Source organism: Heterodontus francisci, chromosome 47, assembly GCF_036365525.1.
Source record: "Heterodontus francisci isolate sHetFra1 chromosome 47, sHetFra1.hap1, whole genome shotgun sequence".
NCBI lineage: Eukaryota > Metazoa > Chordata > Chondrichthyes > Heterodontiformes > Heterodontidae > Heterodontus > Heterodontus francisci.
In genome coordinates, this window is record NC_090417.1 from 2,825,185 (window position 1) to 2,850,965 (window position 25,781).

The 25,781-nt window shown below is 48.3% G+C and overlaps 1 protein-coding gene across 2 annotated transcripts in view; it reads right to left on the reverse strand.

Annotated features, from left to right (window-relative positions):
- Nucleotides 1-25,130, reverse strand: part of ikbkb (inhibitor of nuclear factor kappa B kinase subunit beta) — an 80,129-nt gene extending 54,999 nt beyond the window's left edge. The window contains exons 1-2 of one of the 2 annotated variants that reach the window (XM_068023075.1): nucleotides 24,921-25,130; nucleotides 12,370-12,466 (exon numbers count right to left, since the gene is read on the reverse strand). The gene's annotated coding sequence lies outside the window, so the exon portion shown is untranslated. The remainder of the gene's footprint in view (nucleotides 1-12,369; nucleotides 12,467-24,920) is intronic. The other variant, XM_068023074.1, reaches the window with a different exon arrangement.
- Nucleotides 25,131-25,781: the final 651 nt, after the last annotated feature.

Below are 25,781 nucleotides of genomic sequence, written 5' to 3' on the forward strand. Positions count from 1 at the left end.
AAATCTAATTCAAGATCGCGAGGGAGGCAAGAGGTAAAAGATGTACTGACAGAAATCCAGAACAACAGTTGCGAGGTCTGTGGAGATTGTAACAAACAGCTGGGATGAGGCAAGCACAAATTTACATAAAGAAGAGTGTGATAAATGGGGCCATGGACACGAGAGGTGGAGAGAATGGCATTAAAGGACAGATAGAAAAAGAGGTTGATAGAAAGATAGAGAGCAGGTCAGGAAATGAAACGCAGGCAGGGACAAATACATAAATAAACACATCACTTTTATTTTCTGTCTCTAAACAATTTCACAATGGGAAGTGTAATTTCCAAATATTGTGAAGACTGATGCCAGGATCAACCCCCCCCCCCCCACCCCCGCCCTGCCGCACACCACCTGCAGGTCACACGCCATTCCGACTTGGAACGATATTGCCGTCCCTTCATCATCACAGAGTCACAATCCTGGAACTCCCTCCCTAACTGCACTGTGGGTGCTACCTTCACCACACAGACTGCAGCGGTTCAAGAAGCGGCTCACTGCCACCTTCTTAAGTACAGTTAGGGATGGACAATCAATGTCAACCTTGCTGGCGACATCCACAGCCTGAGAACTTTTATTAAAGTTGCCATGACAAGCTTTTGCATAAACCCCAGTATGATTTTGAGTTGGTGCCAAGTTAAATGCTTTTTGATTGCTTCCTTCATAGCAGAGTCTAGCACTCATTGTGCTCCAGATGTTAAAACAACAATTGCAGATCCAATGATTCTGACCTTTCTAAAACAAAATGCAGTCTCGCATTATGAAAACAGAAAATGCTGGAAATACTCAGCAGGTCTGACAACACATGTGTGAAACAGAGTTAACATTTCAGGTCGATGACCTGTATCATTCTACAATTCTGGGATCCTATGATTAAGAGGTCGCAGGAGGAGATGGAATGGGAAGCCTCAAAGTGACTATAATGAGAATGCTGGAACTTAACTGAAGCTTCAAAAGGAACAACAGGAAGATTCAGAGCATCAGTGACCCCAGTAAGCGATATAATCGAGAGAGAGGCAAGAGTGTCCTCAATGGGAGGGTGGGGCAAAGGTAGAGGCCAGAATGTGAAGTGAGCAGACTTCCTCTTGCTTACAACCCATCCACCTGTGCTATGCTTGACACCCCAACCCCCCCACAGAACATTTAAGGTGTATGTGTGGCTTCACAGATCTTCTATTCTAGGTGGACTGGGTGGACACTTTACCTCCGTGTACAGGCTTGCTGTTCTCACCTTGACCTGCTTCAATTGAGAACACAAGTGACTGAGATGCAGGGCAATTTGGGATGGGCATGAGTTCTGAGATTGGTGCCGTTCAGCAATCACACGAGGATGCAAAGCAATGTTTTCAGAACCTCGGGACATTTGTCCCGGACAGTCACACGCACGAACTGTATGTGCCGGTTTGACAGGATTTTGCTAGAATGAAGCGAAGCAAAGAGACAAGCCCTATTTCACAAACAAAAGTTATCCGTACACATGCACACTTTCACCAATTCCAGGCTGTTGCAGCTGTTGGTTTTAGGACAGGTCTTATTTAGCACCGCTTGCTGCCTTACCATGCAATGAAGCTATTACATTGAACATGACCCAAGATCGTGCAACACAGCTTCCGGCAGAGAGGCAAAGAGGAGGCCTGCCTGATTTTGTTCAACCTTTCCCAGGGAGGAGAAGTCTATCTGCCCTCTCAGCTGGACATGTATCCTACAATTACAAAAGTGACTCCATTCCAAGAGTACTTCATAAGCTGAAAAGCACTTTGTGAGGTTGTGGAAAGTGCTATATAAATGCAATCCTTCCATCATTTCTTTTAAATGTTGCTATGAATTTAAACGAGTCCTGATGACGCCTGTTGCTCGCTGACCTACATTGGCTCCCAGTTAAGCAATGCCTCAATTTTAAAATCCCTCAATGGCCTCACCCTTCCCTATCTCTAACTTCCTCCAGCCCTACAGCCGTCCGAAATGTCTACATTCCTCCAATTGTGGCCTCTTGAGCATTCCCGATTTTAATTGCTCCACCATTGAAGAGAGGTTAAAATAAAACAACAAGGAGATTTATGTCAATGTCAGCTACAGAATATAATCAAAAACCAGGCAGAATACAGAGAGTGCTGGGAGATAAAGAAGATAAGGGCAAAGAGAGAGAGTATGAGAAAAGATTAGCAGGGAACGTAATAGGTAACCCAAAAAGTCTTTCATAAACATATATTTAGTAAAAACATAGTTAAAGGAATGAAGAGGCTGATTAGGAACAAAAATATCAAAAATCTGAGGTACTTAATGAGAACTTCGTATCCTTCTTCACAAACCATGATAAAGTGAATGTCACAGTAGAAGAGGGGAGAATTGGGATATCGGATAAAAATAGATAGAAGGGAGGTGTTACATAGATTGGGCTCACTCAAAGTTAACAAATCACCTTGTTCAGATGGGATGCATCCCAAGTTGCTGAGGGAAGCTCGGGTGGAGATAGCAGAAGCTCCGCCCACAATCTTTCAATCCTCCTTGGATATGGGAGCAGTGCTAAAGGAGAATTGCAAATGCTACACCCCTGTTCAAAAAAGGAGACACGGATAAACCTGGTGTCTTCATGCCAGTTCAGTCTGACGCCCATGGTGAAAAAAGTGATGACCACCACCAAGAACAATATTAATACTTGCTTGGAGAAGCATGGACAACCAGCACAGCTTTATTAAAGTCAAACTGTCTGAATAACATGATTGGGTTCTTTGAAGAACTAACAAAGAGGGTTAATTAAAGGTAGTCCAGTAGATGTCGTATCTATAGACTTTCAAAAGACATCTGATAAAGTATCACATAGCAGACTTATTCGGAAAATAGAAGCAGATGGTGTTAAGGGGCACTAGTACCTGGGTATGTAAATGGCTACGGTTAGGAGACAGAGAAAAGTGGTGATTGGATGTTTTTCTGAATGGACAGAAATATGCAGCAGGGTTACTCAGGAGATGGTTACTTAGGACCATTGCTTTTCTTGTTACATATAAATGACCTGGCCTTGGGTATGGGGAGTACAATTGAGAAGTTTGCATTCATAGAAACATAGAAAATAGGAGGATAGGCCATTCGGCCCTGCTGTGCCATTCACAAAAGATCATGGCTGATCGTCGAATTCAGTACCCTGTTCCCGCTTTTTCCCCATATCCCTTGATCCCTTTGGCATGAAAAAGTATTCAGATCAAAACTTGACAATGTAGTAAATAGTGAGCAGGATAGTAGCAGACTTCAGAACATAGACAGACTGGTGACATGGGGCGGATAAGTGGCAGATGCAGTTTAATGCAGATAAGTGTGAAGTGATGCACTTTGGAAGTATTCTCTAAATGGTACTAATTTGAGGGGGTGCAAGAACAGGGGGTCCCGAGGTGCATATTCACAGATCTTTGAAGGTGGCAGGGGAAGTTGATAAGGTGGTTAAGAAAGCACACTGGAATACTGGGTGTTGTAAATCAGGGAATTGAACACAAAAGCAGGTATGACATGCTAAGCCTTTACAAATCACTGGTTCGGCTGCAGTTGGAGTATTGTGTACAATTCTGGAAACCACACTTTAGGAAGGATGTCAAGGCCTTGGAGAGGGTATCGAGGGGATTTACGAGGAGGACACCAGGGATGAGGGGGTTCAGTTATTTGGAGAGATTACAGAAGCTGGGATTGTTCTCCTCAGAACAGAGAAGGTTAAGGGGAGATCTCATACAGGTATTCAAAATTATAAGGGGCTTTGATAGTGCAATTAGGGAGAAACTGTTTCCTCTGGCAAATGGGTCAGTCACCAGAGGTCATAGATTTAAAATAATTGGCAGAAGAATCAGAGGGAAAATGAAAAATTTTGTCACACAGTATTGTTAAGATCTGGAAAACACAACCTGAAAGGATGGTGGAATCAGATTGAATAGAAAATAGAAATCGATAGCTCCTCAGAGAGCCGACACTGGCGCGACAGGCCGAATGGCCTCCTTATCTGTGATTCTATGCTGGAGGAAATCAGCTCAATCAACACAAGCCGGGGAGAGAACCAAGAGCTATCCCAGCTTGTTCCGTCCGGGTTCACAGCACAGTCACTATCAGCAGGTACTTTTACAACGGTAACAGACTGATGACAAATGGAGCGGAGCATCATAGAAATACAATGAGGAAGCCCTTCAGGGACATCCTGAACCATCAGAACATTCTGCCAATGATTAAGAGACAGCACTTCTTTCCACAGCACCTCCTCTTCCTGTGGTAGTGAAGCTACAGAGAAAATAACAAAACACCCCAAGGACTCCAGTGGTTCAAGAAACCACCTTCTCGAAGGCAATTAGGGAAGGGCAATAAATGCTGGCCTCGCCAGCGATGCCCACATCCCATGAACGAATCAAAAAACTGAAAACGAAGACTCTCATTTATGTAGCACCTTTCACAACCTCAGCACTTTGCAGTAAACAAGGTGCTTTTTTTTTTAAGGCTCTGTTGTACTGTAGAAAACACGGCAGCCAATTCACGCATGGCAAGATCTCACAGATACTGAAGTGTAAACGACCAGATAATCTGTTTCAGCAATAAAATGTCGACACCGGGGAAACCTTCCCCCGCTCCTCTTCAAAACAGTGGCATGAGATGTTTTACGTCCATTTGAAAGAGCAGACATGGAGAGGTGGGAACGGAAAGGGTTGCTTGTGAGGATGTCACCTTGTCTTATCAGGCTTCGACAGCTTCGGACTAAAAATCAAATAAACTCAATCCACAGGCTCTCAGGAAATATCCTTGGCAGCTGAACCGGCTGTCCCTCTTACAGCAGCAAGCTGGACACCTGCAGTCAAAGAGTATACGCCAGGTCCTTCTGCATTGGGGAGATTTCCGCTGTTTGACAGTGCCAGTCTTGGCTTAGTTCTGTAACCAAAAGCAACCTGTGCATTAAACTCAAGGAGCAGGGTTAATGCGAGGGGGAGATTTCCAGCGGGGAGCCTTACCCAGCAGGAACACCACATGGGAAATCTGGCATGGCTGCAGGTGGAAAATCCACCCTGTGCTTCATATCAGCAAAGCACCACGCCACAGGACATCCTGCAACGCACACCACCCACTTACAGAATTAGAACACAAGGTCACTTCTGAGACAGACAAGCCCATTAGAACCAACAAGCACATTCCACTTTGACCTGTGTGAACACCCCCATCTCAGCAGAGCTGTCAATCCTGGCTCTCTCCAGAACCACCTCTCACTGTCTCCGTCCAGACTGACACTGTTCAATTGAGTGTTCATCCCCGACTAATCTACAACAACTACTTACATAAATAAAAACACAAAGTGCTGGAAATACTCAGCAGGTCTGGCAGCATCTGTGGAGAGAAAAACAGAGTTACTGTTTCAGGTCTGCGACCTTTCATCAGAACTAGCAAAGGTCAGAAATGTATTCGGCTTTGAGCAAGTGAAAAGGACGAGTGGGGGAGCGGGGGGCGGGGGGGGAAGAAGAACAAAAAGGAAGATGTGTGATGGGGCAGAGGGCAGGAGAGATTAAATGAGAAATATCATGGAACAAAGGCAAAGGGAGTGCTAATACTTTAATACTTGAAGTAACAGACAAAGCGTTAGTCCAAAGACTTTTACTCCAGCTGTTACCACTCCCTTTGCTTTAGTTCTGTGATCTCTCCCATTTAATCTCTCCTGCCCTCTGCCCCATCACACATCTTCCCTTTTATTCTTCTTCCCCCAGTCTTCCTTCTCGTTTGCTCAAAGCCTATTACATTTCTAACCTTTGCCAGTTCTGATGAAAGGTCACAGACCTGAAACATTAACTGTTTCTCTCTCCACAGATTCTGCCAGACCTGCTGAGTGTTTCCAGAATCCGCAGTATTTTGCTTTTACTTACGTGGATAAGTTGGCAGAGATCAAGATGAGGGCACCGAAAAACTTCAAAATTAAATAGTATTTGCAGCAGAAAACAGGCCATTCGGCCCAACTAGTCTTGGCTGGTCCCACACAAGCCTCCTCCCACCCCTCTTCATATCACCCTTTCAGCAATCCTTCTATTCCTTTTTCCCTCGCCTGTTTATCTAGCTTCCCCTTGAATACATCTATGCATTTTGCCTCAACTACTCCACGTGGTAGCGAGTTCCACATTTAAAACACTCTCTGGGTAAAGACATTTCTCTTGAATTCCTTACTGAAAGTGAAACCTTTCACATATGGTCCTTGAAATGCCTAGATAATATAATGTGGGGTGTGTGATCTGAATGAGCCAGCTCCCCCTCTCCATCGGGCACACATCAAGAGCTCACTTCTCAACAGCAGGGCTGGGGTCAGGTGGGAACGCAAAGCTCTGGGCTGCCACACTCACGTTCATTGCAGCAAAAAATGCCACTCAAGCAAAGTTTTAATTGATTCCCCTGTGCTCTATGGGCTTGTAGTTTCTGCAGCAACATATCTGGTGGTGACTATACTAAGAATTGTGGCACTGACAAGAGCTTGAGAGAGGAGATGCAAGAAGAAAACTGGTCTGTCGTTTGCTACACAATAGCTTCTATTTTTATAGAAGTGTTAGTCTCTCGGAAGAAGACATTGCTAAAACTGTCATAAGCTGCTGTCCTTTCTCACACTTAGAAGTGACGTTTGAGCAATTTCCGAGTTTAAACACTTTATTGTGTGTTACACAAATGCAAACCTTAAGCTTGCTCAATCCCCCCCCCACCGCCCCCCCGAGTTTGCAGCCCTTGAGTTTCAGCTGATCCGCAAGCTCTTGTTGGATAACATTCTACCCACATTTCACTGATAAAACATTGGGAGCTAAATTCTGTAGTATCCGAGTTTAAGGATGAGTCACTCTCACCACTGATGGATCAGATACAATAGATGAATAAGCAGGGAAATGATAGAACGTTAAAAGGTTCATTATTCACCACTCGTCAATGGAATCACTAACCCATTAATGCAGCACGTCCTGCCACACAGGATGACGTGTACTTCTGCAGTTTGACAAAGAAAGATTAAGAGTTACCGAAAGACACTTCTCTGTACCCCTGGTTTTGTATGAAGATCGAGCTCCTCTGCTGATCTGGAGCCTCTCCATGAATCCCATTGTGTTTAGTTAGGTTGACAGACAGTGCAGTCACCCTTGGTGAGGAGGGACCCTGCTAGACCAACACGGCCATTACAGAAGCCCAAGCAGAGTTAGGAGATTCAGCAGCACACAGAAGGGATGTTTATCCCTAATCTTTGCCTCAGTTAAATTTTCATGTAAAAGTTGCAGAAAAATGTGCATTTGTGACAGGCTGTTCAAAGCTGTAGAGATGGATTCACAGACAGGAAAGCCTGGGGTTTAAGCCTGGAGACACCTCCCACCCTCCTACAATGTACCAGCTTTTAAAGCCAAACTTGGAGTCTCCTAATCTCCACTTCCCGATTAACCGTATTCCTGGATCCATAATGAAAAGATCAAGAAGCAGCAGCGTGAGCCAAAGCAGCAATGAACAGATCTCTGTGCAGAAAAAAACAGGTCCAAGGTTTAGCTCAGTGCCCTCATGTTCAGCAGCAGAGCAGAGATTGAGTTGGGAGTGGGGCATGGAGCTTGTGTTGGGAGAATAGGAATAGAAGTAGGCCATTTATCCCCTTGAGCCTGTTCTGCCATTCAATGAGATCATGACTGATCTATGACCTAACTCCACTTGCACAATATCCCTTAACACCTTTGGCTAACAAAGATTTATCAATCTCAAATTTAAAATCAACAATTGAACTTGCATCAATTGTCATTTCCAGAAGAATGTAGAAGTGTTTCCTAATTTCACTCCTGAAAGGCCTGGCTAATTTTTAGACTAATGCCCCTTAGTCCAGACTCCCCAACCAGTAGAAATAGTTTTACTCCACCTACCCCATCTGTTCCCCTTAATATCTTCAAAACTTTGAACAACTTACCCCTCAACCTTTGAAATTCCAGAGAATACAACCCAAATTTGTGTAATCTCTCCTCATAATTTAACCCTTGGAATCCAGGTATCATTCTGGTAAATCTACACTGCACTCCCTCCAAGGCCAATATATCCTTCCTAAGGTGTGGTGCCCAGAACTGCTCACAGTATTCCAGGTATGGTCTAACCAGGACTTTGTAAAGCTGAAGTATGACTTCTATCCTCTTGTATTCTAGTCCTCTTTATATAAAGGCCAACATTCCATTAGATATTCTGATTATTTTCAGTACTCCTTAGCAAATCCATGCCAGCTCCCTCTGATCAGATGAAAATGCTGCTCAGTCGTTCTATCTTTAATTATAGGCTAGTAATAGGCGAGTCGCTCTGAACAGGCTCCAGAAGCTGGCCGAGCGCGTCTACCCTGAGGCACAGTGTGGCTTTCGTGCAGAGAGATCGACTATTGACATGCTGTTCTCCCTTCGTCAGATACAGGAGAAATGCCGTGAACAACAGATGCCCCTCTACATTGCTTTCATTGATCTCACCAAAGCCTTTGACCTCGTCAGCAGACGTGGTCTCTTCAGACTATTAGAAAAGATCGGATGTCCACCAAAGCTACTAAGTATCATCACCTCATTCCATGACAATATGAAAGGCACAATTCAACATGGTGGCTCCTCATCAGAGCCCTTTCCTATCCTGAGTGGTGTGAAACAGGGCTGTGTTCTCGCACCCACACTTTTTGGGATTTTCTTCTCCCTGCTGCTTTCACATGCGTTCAAATCCTCTGAAGAAGGAATTTTCCTCCACACAAGATCAGGGGGCAGGTTGTTCAACCTTGCCCGTCTAAGAGCGAAGTCCAAAGTACGGAAAGTCCTCATCAGAGAACTCCTCTTTGCTGACGATGCTGCTTTAACATCTCACACTGAAGAATGCCTGCAGAGTCTCATCGACAGGTTTGCGTCTGCCTGCAATGAATTTGGCCTAACCATCAGCCTCAAGAAAACGAACATCATGGGGCAGGATGTCAGAAATGCTCCATCCATCAATATTGGCGACCACGCTCTGGAAGTGGTTCAAGAGTTCACCTACCTAGGCTCAACTATCACCAGTAACCTGTCTCTAGATGCAGAAATCAACAAGCGCATGGGTAAGGCTTCCACTGCTATGTCCAGACTGGCCAAGAGAGTGTGGGAAAATGGCGCACTGACACGGAACACAAAAGTCCGAGTGTATCAGGCCTGTGTCCTCAGTACCTTGCTCTACGGCAGCGAGGCCTGGACAACGTATGCCAGCCAAGAGCGACGTCTCAATTCATTCCATCTTCGCTGCCTTCGGAGAATACTTGGCATCAGGTGGCAGGACTATATCTCCAACACAGAAGTCCTTGAAGCGGCCAACACCCCCAGCTTATACACACTACTGAGTCAGCGGCGCTTGAGATGGCTTGGCCATGTGAGCCGCATGGAAGATGGCAGGATCCCCAAAGACACATTGTACAGCGAGCTCGCCACTGGTATCAGACCCACCGGCCGTCCATGTCTCCGTTATAAAGACGTCTGCAAACGCGACATGAAATCGTGTGACATTGATCACAAGTCGTGGGAGTCAGTTGCCAGCATTCGCCAGAGCTGGCGGGCAGCCATAAAGACAGGGCTAAATTGTGGCGAGTCGAAGAGACTTAGTAGTTGGCAGGAAAAAAGACAGAGGCGCAAGGGGAGAGCCAACTGTGCAACAGCCCCAACAAACAAATTTCTCTGCAGCACCTGTGGAAGAGCCTGTCACTCCAGAATTGGCCTTTATAGCCACTCCAGGCGCTGCTTCACAAACCACTGACCACCTCCAGGCGCGTATCCATTGTCTCTCGAGATAAGGAGGCCCAAAAGAACTTCCTGACAACAGATATTAAGCTGACTGGTCTCTAAGTACCTGGTTTTCCTCTCTCTCTCGCCTTTCTTAAATAGCAGAGGGACATGTGTAAATTTCCAATCTATTTCCTGAATCCAGAGAACTTTGGCAGATTATATCTGGAGCAACTGCAATATTCTCAGCTACTCCCCTTTAAAATCCTGGGATGGAAACCGTCTGGCCCTGGGGACTTGTCGCTCTTCCGTGCCATTATTTTCTCCATTACTGTTATTTTGCTTACATTAATTTTGCTGAGTCCCTGTCTCTAATTCAGTATTAGTTTCCTTGGGATGTCCGGCATGCTGACCTCTTCCTCTCCTGTAAATACTGACGCAAAGTAATTATTCCTGATCCAGTTCCCAGTCATAACCGTCTTGCAGCCATGTCTCAGTAATGGCGACCATGACATACTCTCCAAATTGAATTTGCACCTGCAATTCATTCAGTTTGTTCCTAGATTACGTGAGTCTATATAATGAACACTTATCTGGGCGACACACCCTAACCTGTCCTTCTGCTGTAATCTCTTACTCACACATTTCTCATTCCTGGTTTAATCATTTTAAATCTTTTAATTTTCCTGGGGTGCTTAATGCACACTTTCTGACTGTCACTCTACTCTCTTCCCTTTCGATTGTTTTCGATTATCTATACTACCTTTTCCACCTGAATCCTGCCTCCTGCTTCATTTACTAGTGTAAAGTCCTTGTGACCGCCCTATTCATCCTTTCCACTAAGACCCTGGTCCCAGCCCGGTTCAAATGGAGCATGCTCTTACATTACAGTTCTTTCCTGTCCCAGTACTGATGCCAGTGTCCCATGAAATGGAACCCCTCTTTCCCACACCACTCCTTCACCCACATGTTCACCTCCCTAATCTGCTTATCCTGACACCAATTTGTACATGGCTCAGATAATAATCCAGAGATTATAACCCTTGAGGTCCTGTTCTTTAATTTAACTCCTGCTTCCTGGTATATGTTCTTTCCCATGTGGTTGGGCTCAAGATCGCAATGACTGGATCCTGCCCCTCCCTGCCCAACATCCTTTCAGGCCGGTTTGAGATGTCCCTCACACTGGAACTAGGCAGGCAACAAGTCATGTAGGTCTCTCGATCCTGCTTACAAAGGATGTAAACTATCTCCCTAATTATTGAATCCCCTACGACTACCACATTAGGCATCCCCTCCTCCTCCCCACTTTGGACAGTCCCCTGCTCCAAGATTTCACAGTCCGCATTCTGGCTGTCCTTCTGACAGTCTGTAACCTCACAAGAAACAAGTACATTAACATTCCTCCCACTCCCTTGTGTGCCAGGGTGTCTCCAACTCACACTCCAGCTCAATGACCCTGAGCCTGAGGGATTCGAGACGGAGACATTGACTTCAAGTCATAGAGAGACACAGCACGGAAACAGCTTCGGCCCACCGAGTCTGTGCCGAGCAACAACCACCCATTTATACTAATCCTACATTAATCCCATATTCCCTACCACATCCCCACCATTCTCCTACCACCTCCCTACACTAGGGGCAATTTACCTATCAACCTGCAAGTCTATGGCTGTGGGAGGAAACCGGAGCACCCAGCAGAAACCCACGTGGTCACAGGGAGAACTTGCAAACTCCGCACAGGCAGTACCCAGAACCGAACCCGGGTCGCTGGAGCTGTGAGGCTGCGGTGCTAACCACTGCGCTGCCCCACTTATGACCATCTTGCTTTCCACAGACTCCCACATACTGCAGTCCAGACACACAAACCTACTCTGCCACATCTTAGCCCAGATTATTTATATCTACTTTTTAAATTTGTTGGAAATTTTATTTTCCCTTTTTCTACATACTAACTTTCACTAAGCACTACACACTGGAGCCTCAAGCTTACACAAATCACAACAAATATTCGAGGCAAAAAGCAGCATTGCCTTTCCCCTCTGCACCAAATTCCCATTCTCACCAAATTCTCAACTTCCCATTCTCTTTGCAATGCATTTGTTCGCTCTGTGTTATAACACGCAGTGTTTACACTTATACACCTTCTCAGTCACACCCGAGCTACATCGCCTCGGTCAGCTTCCAGTTCACAGGAATTATCCCTTATTCAGGCAATAACTTGGGTCTCTTTTTGACATACATTAATGACTTGGGAGCTTCAAGGCACAATCTCGAAATTTGCAGATGGCACAAAACTTGAAAGTGTAGTAAACAGTGAGGAAGACAGTAATAGACTTTAAGAGGACATAGACAGGCTGGTGGAATAGGCAGACATATGGTAGGAAGAACAAGCAGAGGCAATAGGACGAGAAGGCTTTGGAGAGGGAACAGAAGAGATTTGCAAGAATCGTTCCAAGATGAGGGGTTACAGTTACATGGATAGACGCCTTGGAACAGAGAAGGCTAAGAGGAGATTTGATTTAAAATCTTGAAAGCTGTTTCCATTGGCTGAAGAGTTTATAACCAGAGGGCACAGATTTAAGGGATTGGCAAAAGTATCAGAAGCAACATGAAGAAAAACCTTTACCTTTAGGCAACAAATGTTTAAGATTTGGAATGCATTGCCTGATAGGGCAGTGGATCACGATTCAATAGGAGCTTTCAAAAGGCAACTGGATAAATATCTGAAGGAGAAAAAAATTGCAGGGTTATGAGGAAAAAGTGGGGGCGTGGGACTAAATGGATTGTTCTTTGAAAGAGCTGGTGCAAACTTCTTCGCTGTAGTATTCTCTAATTCTCTTTTATGACTGTTAACTAACTGTTGATCAACTTGCAGTTTCTTTTAGAGTTTTTAAAATTCTAAGTTAATTTCTAAATTTCAGTTTGACCTCCTCACCCACTACTTACCAGTGATTCCCACTCTCATCAAAATCTCAACTCCGTTCACATTGTGCTCTGTTCATCACAGTGGAGCTTGGCTTGGCAGCAGTATGTGGAGGGTAATGACAGGAGGCACAAACAGGCTAAAGTCACCATTTCCTGCCCAAAGACCCACTGGACAATCACCTCAGCCAACAACCAATGCCCTGTTTCCTGGTTTAAGAGGTGGGTGGGGTAAGGGCTGAGTGTCAGTAACCTGTACTATATCTATACGAGACAGTCAGAACCAGATAGACAGAATGAGAGCTGCACAGACAGAGCAAGAGTGAGAAAACAGGGCACAGCAGAAATTGTTGATAACATCACATTAAACGTGAAGAATACCATTACATTCACACCTCCTCCTGTCCTGGTGTGATTCATTCCTCGACCGAACAGGAGGTCAAGGAGCAGTAGAATCACTTGAGATCCTTCAGGAGACAGGGAAGAGCAGAAAACTGGGGGAGACACATTCCTTTCATGAGGATAATGAAGGAAATTTTCCACAATATCAGTGGAGCAACGAAGAAAAAGAGAGCAGAAATTAACAAATGAAACAGTGTCCCAAGAGGCAAATGAAAGAGAAGAGTAAAATAAGAAAATAATATTTCCAATAAAAAGGAGAGCATAAGGAGAAACTGAGAGGACAACGTGCGCAAGTACTGCCCCTCCGGCAGCGTGGCGCTCCCTCAGCACTGACCCCTCCGGCAGGGCAGCACTCCCTCAGCACTGCCCCTCCGGCAGCGTGGCGCTCCCTCAGCACTGCCCCTCCAGCAGCGCGGCGCTCCCTCAGCACTGACCCTCCGGCAGGGCAGCACTCCCTCAGCACTGCCCCTCCGGCAGAGCGGCGCTCCCTCAGCACTGACCCTCCGGCAGCGCGGCGCTCCCTCAGCACTGACCCTCCGGCAGCACGGCGCTCCCTCAGCACTGAACCCTCCGGCAGCACGGCGCTCCCTCAGCACTGACCCTCCGCCAGCGTGGCGCTCCCTCAGCACTGCCCCTCCGGCAGCGCGGCGCTCCCTCAGCACTGACCCCTCCGGCAGGGCAGCATTCCCTCAGCACTGACCCTCCGGCAGCGCGGCGCTCCCTCAGCACTGACCCTCCGGCAGCGCAGCACTCCCTCAGCACTGCCCTTCCGGCAGCGCGGCGCTCCCTCAGCACTGACCCTCCAGCAGCACGGCGCTCCCTCAGCACTGACCCTCCGGCAGCACGGCGCTCCCTCAGCACTGACCCTCCGGCAGCGTGGCACTCCCTCAGCACTGAACCCTCCGGCAGCGCGGCGCTCCCTCAGCACTGAACCCTCCGGCAGCACGGCGCTCCCTCAGCACTGACCCTCCGGCAGCACGGCGCTCCCTCAGCACTGAACCCTCCAGCAGCACGGCGCTCCCTCAGCACTGACCCTCCGGCAGCACGGCGCTCCCTCAGCACTGACCCTCCGGCAGCACGGCGCTCCCTCAGCACTGAACCCTCCGGCAGCACGGCGCTCCCTCAGCACTGAACCCTCCGGCAGCACGGCGCTCCCTCAGCACTGACCCTCCGGCAGCACGGCGCTCCCTCAGCACTGAACCCTCCGGCAGCACGGCACTCCCTCAGCACTGACCCTCCGGCAGCGCGGCGCACCCTCAGCACTGACCCTCCGGCAGCACGGCGCTCCCTCAGCACTGAACCCTCCGGCAGCACGGCGCTCCCTCAGCACTGACCCTCCGGCAGCGCGGCGCTCCCTCAGCACTGACCCTCCGGCAGCACGGCGCTCCCTCAGCACTGAACCCTCCGGGAGCACGGCGCTCCCTCAGCACTGAACCCTCCGGCAGCACGGCGCTCCCTCAGCACTGAACCCTCCGGCAGCGCGGCGCTCCCTCAGCACTGCCCCTCCGGCAGCGCGGCGCTCCCTCAGCACTGACCCCTCCGGCAGGGCAGCATTCCCTCAGCACTGAACCCTCCAGGAGTGCAACGCTCCTTTAGTACTGACCATCCTGCAGTGCAGCACTCCCTCTGGACTGACCCTCCTGCAATGCAGCACTCCCTCTGGACTTACCCGCCAATGGTGCAGCACTCCCTCTGGACTGACCCTCCTGCAATGCAGCATTCCCTCTGGACTGACCCGCCAATGGTGCAGCACTCCCTCTGGACTGACCCTCCTGCAATGCAGCACTCCCTCTGGACTGACCCGCCAATGGTGCAGCACTCCCTCTGGACTGACCCTCCTGCAATGCAGCACTCCCTCTGGACTGACCCGCCAATGGTGCAGCACTCCCTCTGGACTGACCCTTCTGCAATGCAGCACTCCCTCTGGACTGACCCGCCAATGGTGCAGCACTCCCTCTGGACTGACCCGCCAATGGTGCAGCACTCCCTCTGGACTGACCCGCCAATGGTGCAGCACTCCCTCTGGACTGACCCTCCTGCAATGCAGCACTCCCTCTGGACTGACCCGCCAATGGTGCAGCACTCCCTCTGGACTGACCCGCCAATGGTGCAGCACTCCCTCTGGACTGACCCTCCTGCAATGCAGCACTCCCTCTGGACTGACCCGCCAATGGTGCAGCACTCCCTCTGGACTGACCCGCCAATGGTGCAGCACTCCCTCTGGACTGACCCTTCTGCAATGCAGCACTCCCTCTGGACTGACCCTCCAATGGTGCAGCACTCCCTCTGGACTGACCCTTCTGCAATGCAGCACTCCCTCTGGACTGACCCTCCAATGGTGCAGCACTCCCTCTGGACTGACCCTTCTGCAATGCAGCACTCCCTCTGGACTGACCCGCCAATGGTGCAGCACTCCCTCTGGACTGACCCGCCAATGGTGCAGCACTCCCTCTGGACTGACCCGCCAATGGTGTAGCACTCCCTCTGGACTGACCCGCCAATGGTGCAGCACTGCTGGAATGCTACCCCCTGTAACAGTGCAGCACTCCCTCAGTGCTGTCCTCTGACAGTCTTGCGCTCCTGCAGTACTGCCCCTCTCAAGGTGCAGCAATCCCTCATTACCACAGTGGAGTGGCCTAGATTTTGTTCTCAAGTCTTGGGAGTGGGTTTTGAAGCTACGACCCTCTAACCTAGAGGCAGGAGTGCTACTGGCACGCATGCGCACACGCACATACAACTGCAGAGCTCCTGGCCAGCATCTTGGATTAGTTCACAGGGGGAGGCAAGGGCACAAACACACAGTTACCACAAGCAAGACAGAGAGAGAAGTTAGTGAGTGACAACAGCGCAAACCCACCAACACTTGCACCAAGAGCTTCCTTCCACAGCCAGGCTCACTGCTCCACTACCAGCCTGACTAAATGGGATGGGTGTCATGGAGACCCTCTGGAACAATGGGAATCTGGAATCAAAATGGAACCAGGATAGCCAACAGAAGCAAACACAGTGCTCTTCAATGGAAACAGGGGAACAGGAAGAGGCCATTCAGCCCCTCGAGCCTGTTCCACCATTCAATTAAATCACAGTTGTCCTGTATCTTACCACCATCTATTCGCCTTGGTTCTGCCCAACAAAAATCTATCAATCTCAGTCTGGAAATTTTCAGGTGACCCCCAGCCTCAACAGCTTTTTAGGGGAGAGACTTCCCCATTTCCACTCCCCTTTGTGTGAAGAAATGCTTCCTGACATCACCCCTGAATGGCCTGGCTCGAATTTTAAGGTTGCGCCCTCAATATTTGGGTTGTCTAAATAATCAGGTAAAAAAAGATACTTTTACATTGTGTCGTACCACATGGGAATATCTGAAAATGTTTCGCATGGTGAATTAATTTGAAATGCAAAGAAGCCAAAGTTCCAGAACTAAACTGTTGTGGTTTTGTAGTGGCACCTCAGAGTTGAGTTCTCACCATAGGCCAGGTTGACTGCAAAGCCTGGTAGGGTGTCGATGGGCAGCAGTTCCACCAGCAGTGCCACTTAAGAGTCATAAGGGCACTGAAGGAGGCCCATTGAGTCCAGGCCGGCTCTCTATACAGCAATCCAGTCAGCCCCATTATCCTGCTCCATCCCCATAGCCCTGCAAGTTTATTTCCCTCAAGTGTCCATCCAATTTCCTTTTGAGATCATTTGTTGTCTTCGCTTCCACCACCCTGTAGGCAGTGAATTCCAGGTTATTACCACTCGCTGTGTAAAAAGTTCTTACTCACATCTCCCCTCTATCTCTTGCCCAAAATCTTAAATCTGTGTCCCCTAGTCCTTGAACCATCAGTTAATGGGAACAGTTTTTCTTTGTCTACCTTATCTAAACCTGTCAAAATCTTGTACCTCAATCTCCTTTGCTCCAAGGAGAACAACCCCAGTTTCTCCCTTGTAACTAAACTCCTCCATCCATGGAACCATCCTGGCAAATCTCCTCTGCACCCTCTCAAGGACCCTCACGTCCTTTCCAAAGTGTGGTGACTAGAACTGGATGCAGGACTCCAGTTGTTGCTATGAAACCATTTGCATCACCACACAGCTCGGGCACTGAGGCACCAAGTGGAGAACACCCAGGGCACCAGAACAGCCTGCATCCCAACATTACTCCTTTCTTCCAGTAGGTACAGGTCCACAGGAAACCCCAATGTGTCATGATTGCCAACTGTCAAAACCTGACTTCACTCCAAAACCATACTGACTAAATCATCCCAGCAGAGAAAGAGAGCAGCTAGTTATCAAAGTCCAGCAACACCCCCAGTCAATGGGTGCGAGCGTGACTCTGCGCTGTGCCACTTCACAGATCTCAACATACACCTGCAGTCTGTACAGACGCTTCCCGGCCTGTTGAGTGTCACTAATATTTTATACATAGGTTTCACATTCCAGCAGCTGCTGGGTACACAATGGCCGTCTGTGACACCAACAACAACTTGCATTCATATCGTGCCTTTAACGTAGTGAAACGTCCTAAGACGCTTCACTACAGTGTTACCAATCAAAATCTGACACCGAGCCACGTAAGGAGATATTAGGACAGACAATCAAAAGCTTGGTCAAAGAGGTAGATTCTAAGGAGCGTCTTAAAAAAGTAAAGAGGGGCCCTAAGCTCTAGAATTCCCTCCCTAAACCCAAGCAGCTGAAAGCATGGCCGCCAATGGTGAAGTGATTAGAATCGGCTCGCAGGGCTGGAGGAGATTACAGAGCCAGGCCATGAAAGGGTTTGAAAACAAGGATCAGAATTCAATCGAAAATCGGAACGTTGCTTAACCGGGAGCCAATTTAAATCAGCGAGCACAGGGGTGACAGGCGAATGGGACTTGGTGAAAATTAGGATACGGGCAGCAGAGTTTTGGATGAGCTGAAGTTTATGAAGGGTAGAATGTGGGAGGCCAACAAGGAATGCGTTAGAATAGTCAAGTCTAGAGGTATCAAAGGCATGAGTGAGGGTTTCAGCAGCAGATGAGCTGAGTCAGGGGCAGAGTCAGGTAATGTAAGAGATGGAAGTCAGTGGTTTTAGGTGACGGAGCGGATATGTGGTCAGCAGCCGATCACAGAGTCAAATATAATACCAAGGTTATGAACATTGAGACATGGGAACAGACGAGCAGACTTTTTAAAAATTTGTCCATGGAATGTGGGCATCGCTGACAAGGTCAGCATTTATTGCCCATCGCTAATTCCCCTCGAGAAGGTGGTGGTGAGACGCCTTCTTGAACCGCTGCAGTGCTTGTGGTGTAAGTACATCCACAAATGTGGAAAGTTTTGGGCAGTTAGGAGGTAGGTTACTCACTACAGAATACCCAGCCTCTGACCTGCTCTTGTAGCCACAGTATTTATATGGCTGGTCCCAGTACAGTTTCTGGTCAATGGTAACCCCGAGGATGTTGATAATGGGGGATTCAGCAATGGTAATGCCATTGAATATCAAGAGGAAATGGTTAGATTCTATCGTTGCAGCTGGTCATTGCCTGGCACTTGTGTGCTTGTCACTTATCAGCCCAAGCCTGAATGTTGCTCTCCAGGTTTTGCTGCATGCAGACACGGACTGCTTCAGCATCTGTTGAGTTGAGAATGGAACCGAATAATGTGCAATCATCAATGAACTATCCCCATTTCGAATCTTATGAGAGAACAAGGCCATTGATGAAGCAGCTGAAGATGGTTGGACCTAGGACACAGCCCTGAGGAACTCCTGCAGTGATGTCCTGGGGTTGAGGAGATTGGCCTCCAACAAACACAACCATTTTCCTTTGTGCTAGATATGACTCCAACCAGTGGAGAGTTTTCCCCCGGATTTCGATTGATTTCAATTTTGTTAGGGCTCCTTGATGCCACACTCAATCAAATGATGCCCTGCTGTCAATCACTCTCACCTCATCTCTGGAATTTTGTCCATGTTGGGACCAAGGCTGTAATAAGATCTGGAGCCGTGTGGTCTTGGCACTGGTGAGCAGGTTATTGATGAGTAAATGCTAGTTGACAGCACTGTCAACGACACCTTCCATTACTTCACTGATGATTGAGAGTAGACTGATGGGGCTGGATTGGATTTGTCCTGCTTTTTGTGGACAGGACTTACCTGGGCAATTTTCCACATTGTCGGGTAGACGCCAGTGTTGTGGCTGTATTCTAACAGCTTGGCTAGGGCGTGGCTAGTTCTGGAGCACAGGTTTTCAGTACTATAGCCAGGATGTTGTCAGGGCCCATAGTCTTTTCTGTACCCAGTGCGTTCAGCCATTCCTTGATATCAATCAAATTGGCTGAAAACTGGCATCTGTGATGCTGGGACCTCAGGAGGAGGCCAAAGTGTATCATTCACTTGGCACCTCTGGCTCAAGAAGGTTGCAAATGTTTCAGCTTTGTTTTTGCAGTGACATATTGGGCTCCGCCGTCATTGAGGATAGGGTTGATTATGGAGCCTCTTCCTCCAGTTGGTTGTTTAATTATCCACTACCACCATTCACAACTGGATGTGGCAGGAATGCAGAGCTTTAACTTGATCCATTGGTTATGGAATCTCACAGCTCTGCCTATAGATTGACACACTGGCACACAGAGAGGCAGGGACACGCTGGCGCAGAGAGAGGCAGGGGCACGCTGGCGCACAGAGAGGCAGGGGCACGCTGGCGCACAGAGACTGACACACTGGCACAGAGAGGGGCAGGGACACGCTGGCGCACAGAAAGGCAGGGACACGCTGGCGCAGAGAGAGGTAGGGACACGCTGGTGCACAGAGAGGCAGGGACACTGGCACAGAGAGAGGCAGGGACACTGGCACAGAGAGAGGCAGGGACACGCTGGCGCACAGAGAGGCAGGGACACTGGCACAGAGAGGGGCAGGGACACGCTGGCGCACAGAGAGGCAGGGACACGCTGGCGCACAGAGAGGCAGGGACACGCTGGCGCACAGAGAGGCAGGGACACGCTGGCGCACAGAGAGGCAGGGACACGCTGGCGCACAGAGAGGCAGGGACACGCTGGCGCACAGAGAGGCAGGGACACGCTGGCAGATGGAGAGACAGATCTCCTGGTAGACAGATACACTGGCACACTCAGAGACAGATCTCCTGGTAGACAGATACACTGGCACATTGAGAGACAGATCTCCTGGTAGACAGACAGACACACTGGCACATTGAGAGACAAATCTCCTGGTAGACAGATACACTGGCACATTGAGACACAGATCTCCTGGTAGATAGATACACTGGCACATTGAGACACAGATCTCCTGGTAGATAGATACACTGGCACATTGAGAGACAGATCTCCTTGTAGACAGATACACTGGCACATTGAGAGACAGATCTCCTGGTAGACAGATACACTGGCACATTGAGACACAGATCTCCTGGTAGATAGATACACTGGCACATTGAGAGACAGATCTCCTGGTAGACAGATACACTGGCACATTGAGACACAGATCTCCTGGTAGATAGATACACTGGCACATTGAGAGACAGATCTCCTGGTAGACAGATACACTGGCACATTGAGACACAGATCTCCTGGTAGATAAATACACTGGCACATTGAGAGACAGATCTCCTGGTAGACAGATACACTGGCACATTGAGAGACAGATCTCCTGGTAGATAGATACACTGGCACATTGACAGACAGATCTCCTGGTAGACAGATACACTGGCACATTGTGACACAGATCTCCTGGTAGATAGATACACTGGCACATTGAGAGACAGATCTCCTGGTAGACAGATACACTGGCACATTGAGAGACAGATCTCCTGGTAGATAGATACACTGGCACATTGAGAGACAGATCTCCTGGTAGACAGATACACTGGCACATTGAGACACAGATCTCCTGGTGGATAGATACACTGGCACATTGAGAGACAAATCTCCTGGTAGATAGATACACTGGCACATTGAGAGACAGATCTCCTGGTAGACAGATACACTGGCACATTGAGACACAGATCTCCTGGTAGACAGATACACTGGCACATTGAGACACAGATCTCCTGGTGGATAGATACACTGGCACATTGAGAGACAGATCTCCTGGTAGATAGATACACTGGCACATTGAGAGACAGATCTCCTGGTAGATAGATACACTGGCACATTGAGAGACAGATCTCCTGGTAGACAGATACACTGGCACATTGAGACACAGATCTCCTGGTAGACAGATACACTGGCAAATTGAGAGACAGATCTCCTGGTAGACAGATACACTGGCACATTGAGAGACAGATCTCCTGGTAGACAGATACACTGGCACATTGAGAGACAGATCTCCTGGTAGATAGATACACTGGCACATTGAGAGACAGATCTCCTGGTAGATAGATACACTGGCACATTGAGAGACAAATCTCCTGGTAGACAGATACACTGGCACATTGAGAGACAGATCTCCTGGTAGACAGATACACTGGCACATTGAGAGACAGATCTCCTGGTAGACAGATACACTGGCACATTGAGACACAGATCTCCTGGTAGATAGATACACTGGCACATTGAGAGACAGATCTCCTGGTAGATAGATACACTGGCACATTGAGACACAGATCTCCTGGTAGATAGATACACTGGCACATTGAGAGACAGATCTCCTGGTAGACAGATACACTGGCACATTGAGAGACAGATCTCCTGGTAGACAGATACACTGGCACATTGAGACACAGATCTCCTGGTAGATAGATACACTGGCACATTGAGACACAGATCTCCTGGTGGATAGATACACTGGCACATTGAGAGACAGATCTCCTGGTAGATAGATACACTGGCACATTGAGAGACAGATCTCCTGGTAGACAGATACACTGGCACATTGAGAGACAGATCTCCTGGTAGATAGATACACTGGCACATTGAGACACAGATCTCCTGGTGGATAGATACACTGGCACATTGAGAGACAGATCTCCTGGTAGACAGATACACTGGCACATTGAGAGACAGATCTCCTGGTAGATAGATACACTGGCACATTGAGAGACAGATCTCCTGGTAGACAGATACACTGGCACATTGAGACACAGATCTCCTGGTAGACAGATACACTGGCACATTGAGACACAGATCTCCTGGTAGACAGATACACTGGCACATTGAGAGACAGATCTCCTGGTAGACAGATACACTGGCACATTGAGAGACAGATCTCCTGGTAGATAGATTAGATTAGATTAGATTAGAGATACAGCACTGAAACAGGCCCTTCGGCCCACCGAGTCTGTGCCGAACATCAACCACCCATTTATACTAATCCTACACTAATCCCATATTCCTACCAAACATCCCCACCTGTCCCTATATTTCCCTACCACCTACCTATACTAGTGACAATTTATAATGGCCAATTTACCTATCAACCTGCAAGTCTTTTGGCTTGTGGGAGGAAACCGGAGCACCCGGAGAAAACCCACGCAGACACAGGGAGAACTTGCAAACTCCACACAGGCAGTACCCGGAATCGAACCCAGGTCCCTGGAGCTGTGAGGCTGCGGTGCTAACCACTGCGCCACTGTGCCGCCCTATACACTGGCACATTGAGAGACAGATCTCCTGGTAGATAGATACACTGGCACATTGAGAGACAGATCTCCTGGTAGACAGATACACTGGCACATTGAGAGACAGATCTCCTGGTAGACAGATACACTGGCACATTGAGACACAGATCTCCTGGTAGACAGATACACTGGCACATTGAGAGACAGATCTCCTGGTAGATAGATACACTGGCACATTGAGACACAGATCTCCTGGTAGACAGATACACTGGCACATTGAGAGACAGATCTCCTGGTAGATAGATACACTGGCACATTGAGAGACAGATCTCCTGGTAGACAGATACACTGGCACATTGAGAGACAGATCTCCTGGTAGATAGATACACTGGCACATTGAGACACAGATCTCCTGGTAGATAGATACACTGGCACATTGAGAGACAAATCTCCTGGTAGATAGATACACTGGCACATTGAGAGACAGATCTCCTGGTAGACAGATACACTGGCACATTGAGAGACAGAACTCCTGGTAGATAGATACACTGGCACATTGAGAGACAGATCTCCTGGTAGACAGATAGACACACCGGCACATTGAGAGACAGATCTCCTGGTAGATAGATACACTGGCACATTGAGAGACAAATCTCCTGGTAGACAGATACACTGGCACATTGAGAGACAGATCTCCTGGTAGATAGATACACTGGCACATTGAGAGACAGATCTCCTGGTAGACAGATACACTGGCACATTGAGAGACAGAACTCCTGGTAGATAGATACACTGGCACATTGAGAGACAGATCTCCTGGTAGACAGATACACTGGCACATTGAGAGACAGATCTCCTGGTAGATAGATACACTGGCACATTGAGACACAGATCTCCTGGTAGACAGATACACTGGCACATTGAGAGACAAATCTCCTGGTAGACAGATACACTGGCACATTGAGAGACAGATCTCCTGGTAGACAGATACACTGGCACATTGAGAGACAGATCTCCTGGTAGATAGATACACTGGCACATTGAGAGACAGATCTCCTGGTAGACAGATACACTGGCACATTGAGAGACAGATCTCCTGGTAGACAGATACACTGGCACATTGAGAGACAGAACTCCTGGTAGATAGATACACTGGCACATTGAGAGACAGATCTCCTGGTAGACAGATAGACACACCGGCACATTGAGAGACAGATCTCCTGGTAGATAGATACACTGGCACATTGAGAGACAAATCTCCTGGTAGACAGATACACTGGCACATTGAGAGACAGATCTCCTGGTAGATAGATACACTGGCACATTGAGAGACAAATCTCCTGGTAGACAGATACACTGGCACATTGAGAGACAGATCTCCTGGTAGATAGATACACTGGCACATTGAGAGACAGATCTCCTGGTAGACAGATACACTGGCACATTGAGAGACAGATCTCCTGGTAGACAGATACACTGGCACATTGAGAGACAGATCTCCTGGTAGATAGATACACTGGCACATTGAGAGACAAATCTCCTGGTAGACAGATACACTGGCACATTGAGAGACAGATCTCCTGGTAGACAGATACACTGGCACATTGAGAGACAGATCTCCTGGTAGATAGATACACTGGCACATTGAGAGACAGATCTCCTGGTAGACAGATACACTGGCACATTGAGAGACAGATCTCCTGGTAGACAGATACACTGGCACATTGTGAGACAGATCTCCTGGTAGATAGATACACTGGCACATTGAGAGACAGATCTCCTGGTAGACAGATACACTGGCACATTGAGAGACAGATCTCCTGGTAGATAGATACACTGGCACATTGAGAGACAGATCTCCTGGTAGACAGATACACTGGCACATTGAGAGACAGATCTCCTGGTAGACAGATACACTGGCACATTGAGAGACAAATCTCCTGGTAGACAGATACACTGGCACATTGAGAGACAGATCTCCTGGTAGATAGATACACTGGCACATTGAGAGACAAATCTCCTGGTAGACAGATACACTGGCACATTGAGAGACAGATCTCCTGGTAGACAGATACACTGGCACATTGAGAGACAGATCTCCTGGTAGACAGATAGACACACCGGCACACTGAGGCACTGTTCATCATAACTTCCTGTTCCACTCCACTCCCCTGGATATGCTGAATATGAAATCAAGGTCTTCGAACCGTTTCACCTAGAAAATAAAGTGGGGGCGAAGTTTTGCAGCGAAGTTGGGGCTTAGAGCGATTGGTAACGACGTGGAGACGGAGGCCGGGGAAATGGATGAGTCGCTTACCGGAGACTCACTGCGGGTCAGGGCTGGGATCTTCCTGTGCCTCCCTCTGGCAGCGTTGCAGTGGCGGGATTCGGCTCCTCACAGTGGGGGGTGGGGGGGTCGCTGAGAGCTACCGTGCCGCCCCCCTCGGCCGCATTGCCCCGCTTGTCCGGAAATGTTTGCAGCTTTCTCCAAACTCTCAACTTCCGGGTTCCTGCTCTGAGAAATCCCATCACATGGCCCGGGTTAGCTAATCCTGCTTGACGAAACTAATCCGGGTTAGTTTAACCCGGGTTAACGTAACTGACCCTCGCCAACTAAAGTTAACAAATTAACTCTGGTAAACTTGAATTTATCCGGCCCGACGAAATTAACCCGAGTTAACTCAACTAACCCACGCCGGCTAAACTCAACCGAGCTAACCTTGGCCCACGAACCCGGCCATTTCTTAGCAGTAATACAGCCTGAAGCTAGACTCACTGAAGCAGCTGTGCTGCAGACATAGCTTGGTGATAATGAAATGTGTTCAGTGTAAGAACTGCCATGTGCCTCTTCTAATTCCAAACTCCCAGCCAGAGATTGCTACAAGAGGGAACAGTGGACAGGTTGTACATAGAGGCACTTCTGATCGATGCAAAGCCAGTTTCAATGCAAGGGACACCTGGCTGTTTCCTTTAGTTAGTTTCGCCGCCCAGTGTGAACCAGGATAGGCTCAGCCTTGGTTGTGATGCTGTCCAGTTTTGGACAGCCTGCTCCCATTGCAGCCCACCAGGATAAAACATTAGTGTTTGTCCGGTTAATGTCAGCCCCACAAATCGGGCAGACATGGTTAACAGGCTGAATTGGAGGACTGTGCTGTCGCCAGAAAGGATGGGAGAAAAG